The sequence below is a fragment of the Rhyacophila brunnea genome, unplaced genomic scaffold (genome assembly GCF_057557595.1).
Source record: "Rhyacophila brunnea isolate RB1 unplaced genomic scaffold, BYU_Rbru_1.0 scaffold_3, whole genome shotgun sequence".
Taxonomy (NCBI): domain Eukaryota; kingdom Metazoa; phylum Arthropoda; class Insecta; order Trichoptera; family Rhyacophilidae; genus Rhyacophila; species Rhyacophila brunnea.
In genome coordinates this window covers 22,686,761-22,694,089 of record NW_028232965.1, presented here as the reverse complement: position 1 = coordinate 22,694,089, position 7,329 = coordinate 22,686,761, and the positions used below count along the sequence as shown (strand labels likewise).

At 30.3% G+C, this 7,329-nt stretch overlaps 2 non-coding genes across 2 annotated transcripts; both read left to right on the top strand.

Moving 5' to 3' along the window:
- Nucleotides 1–296: 296 nt before the first annotated feature.
- TRNAY-GUA (transfer RNA tyrosine (anticodon GUA)) lies at nt 297–390 on the top strand. The gene is made up of 2 exons: nt 297–333; nt 355–390. It is a non-coding gene; the product is annotated as a tRNA-Tyr (tRNA).
- Nucleotides 391–1,613: 1,223 nt separating this feature from the next.
- Nucleotides 1,614–1,695, top strand: TRNAS-UGA (transfer RNA serine (anticodon UGA)). The gene has a single exon. It is a non-coding gene; the product is annotated as a tRNA-Ser (tRNA).
- The last annotated feature ends 5,634 nt before the right edge of the window (nt 1,696–7,329 follow it).

The window sequence follows — 7,329 nt, the reverse complement described above, 5'->3', positions numbered from 1 at the left end:
TTAAATCATTATACCTACCTATAATCTAAGCATTATACATATTGTGACTCCCCCCCTTTCTCATACTAATTGTCAACCTTAGTAAAAGAATATACCTACCTACGTATTATTCTGTTTTCCGGATGTTTAACAAAATCGCCTATTGTACAAAAAATATTACAAGTAGTACAAAAGTACAGTAGGTAGTACAAAAATTATTCTTTTCTACATTACATACATAAAATTTATTATTTTGAATAAAAAATGTTTAATGTTGCATTATGTTCAATTAAGACAATAAACACACAACCACACAACCTTCGATAGCTCAGTTGGTAGAGCGGTGGACTGTAGAGTTATCATATGATCGTGGGCATCCATAGGTCGCTGGTTCAAATCCGGCTCGAAGGAATTTTTTGCTATTTTTTTTTGATCATATTATTTGAAATATATGAAATTTTATTCAATTATATTATACCTAACCACAATTACCAACACACAATATGTTTAAAGAACTTTTCAAATCAAATGACTCAGGTAATCATTAGAATGTGTTGAATTGAAAATTAGAACTCATAATAGGTAATCATAGTGGGTACGTAACTGATTTCGATATAGGTACATACTACATACATAATATTATACACTTTTAAAATAATATACCTAAGTAGAGAATAACATGTAGTTACGCAAGTACCTAGGTACGTATACTTGCTTTGAAATTATTACTTATTCAGTTTCTTATGCACGCTACCTAGGTACTTAGATACTGGAATTAGACAATTTTATCCTAAAATGCAATTTTGTTACCAAGTCATAATAAATACCTAGTATAAAATTTTTGAAAAAGCTTCAGTTCAGAGCTAACCATGTTCTGTGAATCCATATAAACAAAGTGGGGAAGTGGCAATTTGCCAACACACACGTACACACAATCACGCGTACACGTCACGGAATCTCGGATGACGTCATTGTGACGTCTACGGGTAGCCTACTGAAACTTTTGCTAGGGTGCTTCTACTACCCTTGTAAGTTTATGACGAAGTATGTAGGTATGAGCTGAATCACTGTATTCATAAGGTCACAATATTATAATATTATTATGAGTATGTATGACTTATGAGCAGTATGGACTAGGTAAGTACCTATTATTAATTTAGTTGAAAGGTCAATTTTACTTTAGTCCCAAGAAAATCAAAAATTATTCGCCTTAGTGCTTAGATTATAAAAATAATATTATGTTGATTGTTGATCATAATGTAGGATTGTCAAGTTTTCATTTATTTAGGTTAGGTACCTATGTCCAATTGTAATGAATCGCAATGTCATGAAATTACAAAATATTATAATTTTATGCGTTTATTGCTTAGTTTTTTTTTATATTTCTTTGCATTGCAGACACCAATTGTTTAATTACTATTTCTTGTAAGAATACTACAAAATAATATTGTTTTTAAACACAGATTCGGCAATAATTATTATTGATAATTTTTCTGAGAAAGTTTTAAAATTATTTTTAAAACATTCCTCCATCTATTGAAACACATGTAAAACTTTTTTAAATATTAAACAGAAAACTGTACAATTAGTAAAAATTTTGCGCTAAATACTTACAACATTGCAGACTCTGTGATGCTGCGGTGTCCGAGTGGTTAAGGAGATGGACTTGAAATCCATTGGGTTCTGCCCGCGCAGGTTCGAATCCTGTCCGCAGCGAGTTTAAGATCATTTTTTTACACTTTTTATAAAATTTTAATACATCATGATAGCCATATTATGTTGGGGTCGTGAGTACTCGTAAGGTACTCGTGTCCAAAATTTTATTCGATGTTGTTGGATGTATCACAGTTCACCGTGAGATCTTGTATCGGAAATAGACGGCCGTATAGTATTGAGATCAAATTTATGTCGAAAAAAAACACTTAAAAATATGTAATACAAGCCATAGAGAGAGGAGAGACAGAAGAAAATAAAATTATTTACCAACTCCACATTCACAAAATTTATTTAGTATATAATTTTACTCATAAATAATACTTAAGTACATAAATATAGCCTCAAATTTTGATACACAATCTTTACAATGAAAAATAAATATACACTCCTATATAAATAAAGTTTTATGAATATAAATTAACAGTGTAGAATGTTAGTCTCCAGAAAATTCTTTATAAACATATATATTTATTATGACACAATATTGATTATGTTTACAACACGTGCTCTTTACTTGGTTGTATTGAACGACTAACTAACTAACACTATGCGCATGTACCCTTGAGACCGAAATGAATATAATCATACAAATTATGTGTTACATCGGCGCGCGCAACTTCGTCACACGCTAAAAATACATTGATTCGTTTTCCCAAACGCGCCAAAAGGTATAACTTCAAAAAATAAAGAAATACAACATACACAATCATATCGGATATATTTATACAGAATTATGAATTATTCAAACGTTGATTTGAAAGTAGGTGCTCATAATTAGTATCAATTCGTACCTTTATTATTACCAGATATTCGACACCAATCAATATCAAATTAATGTTCTTTGTCAATTTAAAAAAAGTTTTTGATCTCAATGCTATACGGTCATCTCTTTCTGGTGCGACTGCTCACCGTGAATGTAGCACATACAATTTAGTATTTACATGATTGTCGTCAAAATCTAAAAACGAGACGATAGTTTGGAAATCGAGCCCAACTTGTCGGCGCGACGTTTAACGTAAAATTTGTGGTCAAAACATACTTCATCCTGTGGAGATCTTTTTATAATTTTCAGAATAATTAATGCTAATTAGAGATTACATTTCTAAATAGGAATAGTTATCTTTTTTAATCTAGGTATGATAATAGGTATAATGTTACAGATTGATACTTGATCTTGTCTTCGTGGCGGAATTTCCTACAAGCACATTTTACGATAATTTTAAGAAAAGGCTTACATAAAAGTATTGATTCACTCAATTCAATCGAATTACATAGGTTCCTATATTATTGTAATTTTATTACATGACGAGTTGGTCGCAACGCCCAATCCATAGATAGATTCTGCTGAAACTCAAATAATAATTTTATGAAATTGCAGTGGGCTCTGTTGAAATATTTTTAAACCTCATCGCTTTTTCAAACAGTTAATGCCATCTGTTACAAATAAATGGTAGGTATACAAAAAAAATGATAAAACGTTTCAAAACGCTTCAATAGAGTCCACTGCTGTGGTAATTATAAATATTTACATTTTATAAGACTATTTTATTAGTTTTATTACTTTATTAGTAATTTAATTAATATTTTTACTACGCATCTCTTTCAGTTATTGTATAAATTATTCGTATGTAATATTTTAAAAGTGCAGAAGTTTTTCTTGGAAAACCGTATTTCCGTGTAAAATAATAAGTTTAAAAAGAATGTGTTTCCTCACTTCCTCACTAAGTAGGTAGGTAGGTAGGTAGGTATATTGACTATTATAGATTATCAATTATCAGGATTAGCTTCACAGTGAGCAAAAGTCATCTTTGTTTATAAAATATTATTATGAATGCATTATATAATAAATAATCTAATCTCACTGTTATTGAAAATTTGTTTAGCAAATCTTCTACTGATATTATGAAAAGCAAAGAAAGGAAAAGAAGAAAAAAATAAGAGTTTTATTTAGGATTTATTACACAGGTATTTTTAATATATTCACCTACAAATTTAATTTACTACTTAAATAATTATTAGTCATCCAGCTAAATTTTAAATACTATGTATATAATATTATACATTATACAAATCCATTTAAATACGCTCCTTATAACCAGTGCCTTAAAATTTCAAATTGGCTGAAAAATCGTTACATACCTACATACTTACTTCATTGTTTTATTATTTTTTTCGGCTATTTATAAATAGACAAATAAACTAAAAATCTTTAAATTTACATACACACCATCAACTGAAAATTAGAACATTTCCACAAACCCTACTCTCATACAGTGGTGGTGTTAGGTACTTGGTGGTTTGGTAGAGCGGCTGTGGTAAATGTCATTGGTGGTAATAGGTTTGGTGCACCCTTGTGAAAATTTTTCCAGTGCGATAAACTGCCATTACAATGAGTATTAAATATACGATAGTAGTTATATGTGGTCAGGATTTTTATGCTTCGATTATTTTTTTAAATAAAGATGTGATTACTTTCTAATAAAGCGACCAAAACCGCCACTCCTCTCAAAAAATGTAATATTAATTGTGACGCTAAAAAACAAACGTAGCCATCTCCATCACAAGTGAAACTGAGTAAATCAACTTTTTTGTTTTTGTGGTTAATTTGAACCCGTAAGTTAATAATTTCCTAATTTATGATTATATTTTATTTAAAAGATACGATTTAAACAATGCTCAATAATCGCGAATCTTTAACAAACAAGATATTTACGATTTTATGTTGGAGATGGCTACGTTTGTTTTGTATCATCTGGATTTGACCAGGTTTGAAATAAATACTATTGGAGATGGACAGTTTTGTTTTGTATTCGATTGGTTTGTTTTGTATTCTAACAAACAGGGTTGTGTTAAAATGGGTGCTGGACGAAATCCCGAATGCTGAAATCCCGAATACCGACATCCCGAAAGCCGAAATTCCGAATGGCCGGAATCCCGAAGGCCGAAATCCCGGAAAATAAAAAAATATAAACAGTATTAATTTTCAATCAGCGGTTCCCCAATAGGCGGCGCTTTTTCTTGGGTGTGTAATTTAACAAGATAATTAAAATAGTTATATAAAAACTGTTATTAATTATGGAATGAAGCAACAAAATAATTTTCAACCAGCGGCACCCCAAAAGGCGGCGCCTTTTCTCGATTGTATAATTTATCTAGATAATTAAAATAGTAGTATTAAAAACTATTATTAATTATGGAATGAAGCAAAAAAATAATTTTCAACCAGCGGTACCCCAATAGGCGGCGCTTTTTCTTGAATGTGTAATTTAACAAGATAATTAAAATAGTTATAATAAAAACTATTCATAATTATGGAATCAAGCAACTAAATAATTTTCAACCAGCGGCACCCCAAAAGGCGGCGCTTTTTCTCGATTGTATAATTTATCTAGATAATTAAAATAGTAGTATTAAAAACTATTATTAATTATGGAATGAAGCAAAAAAATTATTTTCTACCAGCGGTACCCCAATAGGCGGCGCTTTTTCTTGAATGTGTAATTTAACAAGATAATTAAAATAGTTATAAAAAAAAACTATTCATAATTATGGAATCAAGCAACAAAATAATTTTCAACCAGCGGCACCCCAAAAGGGGACGCCTTTTCTCGATTGTATAATTTAACAAGATAATCAAAATAGTTATTAAAAACTATTATTAATTATGAAATAATGCAAAAAAATAATTTTCAACCAGCGGTACCCCAATAGGCGGCTCTTTTTCTAGAGTGTGTAATTAAACAAGATAATTATTTTCTTACTTCATTCCATAATTAATAATTGTTCTTATATAACTATTTTAATTATCTTGTTAAATTATACAATCGAGGAAAAGCGCCGCATATTGGGGTTCAGCTGGTTAAAAATTATTTTGTTGCTTCATTTCATAATTAATAACAGTTTTTATATAACTATTTAAATTATCTTGTTAAATTACTTACTCAAGAAAAAGCGCCGCCTATTGGGGTACCGCTGGTTGAAAATTATTTTCTTGCTTCATTTCATAATTAATAATAGTTTTAAATACTACTATTTTAATTATCTAGTTAAAATATACAATCGAGAAAAAGCGCCGCCTTTTGGGGTGCCGCAGCTTGAAAATTATTTTGTTGCTTTATTCCATAATTAATAATAGTTTTAAATACTACTATTTTAATTATCTAGTTAAAATATACAATCGAGAAAAAGCGCCGCCTTTTGGGGTGCCGCTGGTTGAAAATTATTTTGTTGCATCATTTTATAATTAATAATAGTTTTTATATAACTTTTAATTATCTTGTTAAATTATACAATCGAGGAAAAGCGCCGCCTATTGGGGTGCCGCTGGTTGAAAATTATTTTCTTGCTTCATTTTATAATTAATAATAGTTTTTATATAACTATTTTAATTATCTTGTTAAATTATACAATCGAGGAAAAGCGCCGCCTATTGGGGTGCCGCTGGTTGAAAATTATTACTGTTTATATTTTTTTATTTTTCGGGATATTGTCCGGCACCCGAAAAAAACAACAATATAAATGTATAACTTATTTCATATTTACAACTAACACTTAATAATTTGAAAATTATAATTGGGTTTATGAATTTATTTTGAGTTTTATGATATTAGAATTAAATAGGTAACTAAGCAAACATAACAATATTTTTGAATAAAAATATATAAAAAAATATACATGACTGAACCAGTTTACACGATATTATGCAGCTTTAAAACTGAACTTAAAATATGAACAGCCAAGGCACAGCCCTGCGGTTCTAAGATGCTAACTGTCGTAAAACGTTTGAAAATCAAAATTTACTTACCGTTTTTCAGTCTTCTTTGTACGTTTAATGGTATAATTTGATCTGGTAAACTTTCGTGCATTATCTGGAGACACTATTTCAAACTTTATTTGGATTATTTTCCATTCTTTGACAATTATTTCGCTTAAAAACTTGAAGAGCACATCTTATATACAAAGAAAACTTTTTGCTGATGGGAGCCATATTGATAAAATGCCACGACATGATTGGCCATTCTGAAAAAGTGCTACCTCGTGATTGGCTAAGACGAATGTGACCACGTTTGATATAAAAAGTCAATGGAGATGACTAAGTTTGAAAAAAATCACAACTTTTATTTTGATTTTTTAAGCAGAAAATAAGGAGATAGACATGTCTGAAGTGAATATTATTATATAAAACAACACAAGCAGTCATACCAACCAAAAATCTCAAAAAAGTCAGTGACTGGAGATGGCCACGTTTGTTTTTTAACGTCACAATTGTAGTCGTGCCTTTATTCGCCGCCTTTTATAATGTGCCGCCCCTATGCAACAAATGCCCTGCCTGCCGCCCCCATGGGACGTCACTGACTGCAATACAATTTAGTTATATCTTGACGGTCTTGCTCCCTCACTCTTCTTCAATAATATGGAACCACAAATGAAAATATAAAAAAAATCTGATTGAGCAATTTAAATCAGTAGGTAGGCAAGTGTTCCTAAGTGTTGTAATCAAAGGGAGGAAATAAATTAGCTACAGAGGTAACACTGACCCAAATTGCGGTCAATCTACCGGCTACCTGAATTTGAAAGGGTAGCTGCCATACATCTTGTTTTTATTAGTAATAATTGACTATGCATGTCATAAAA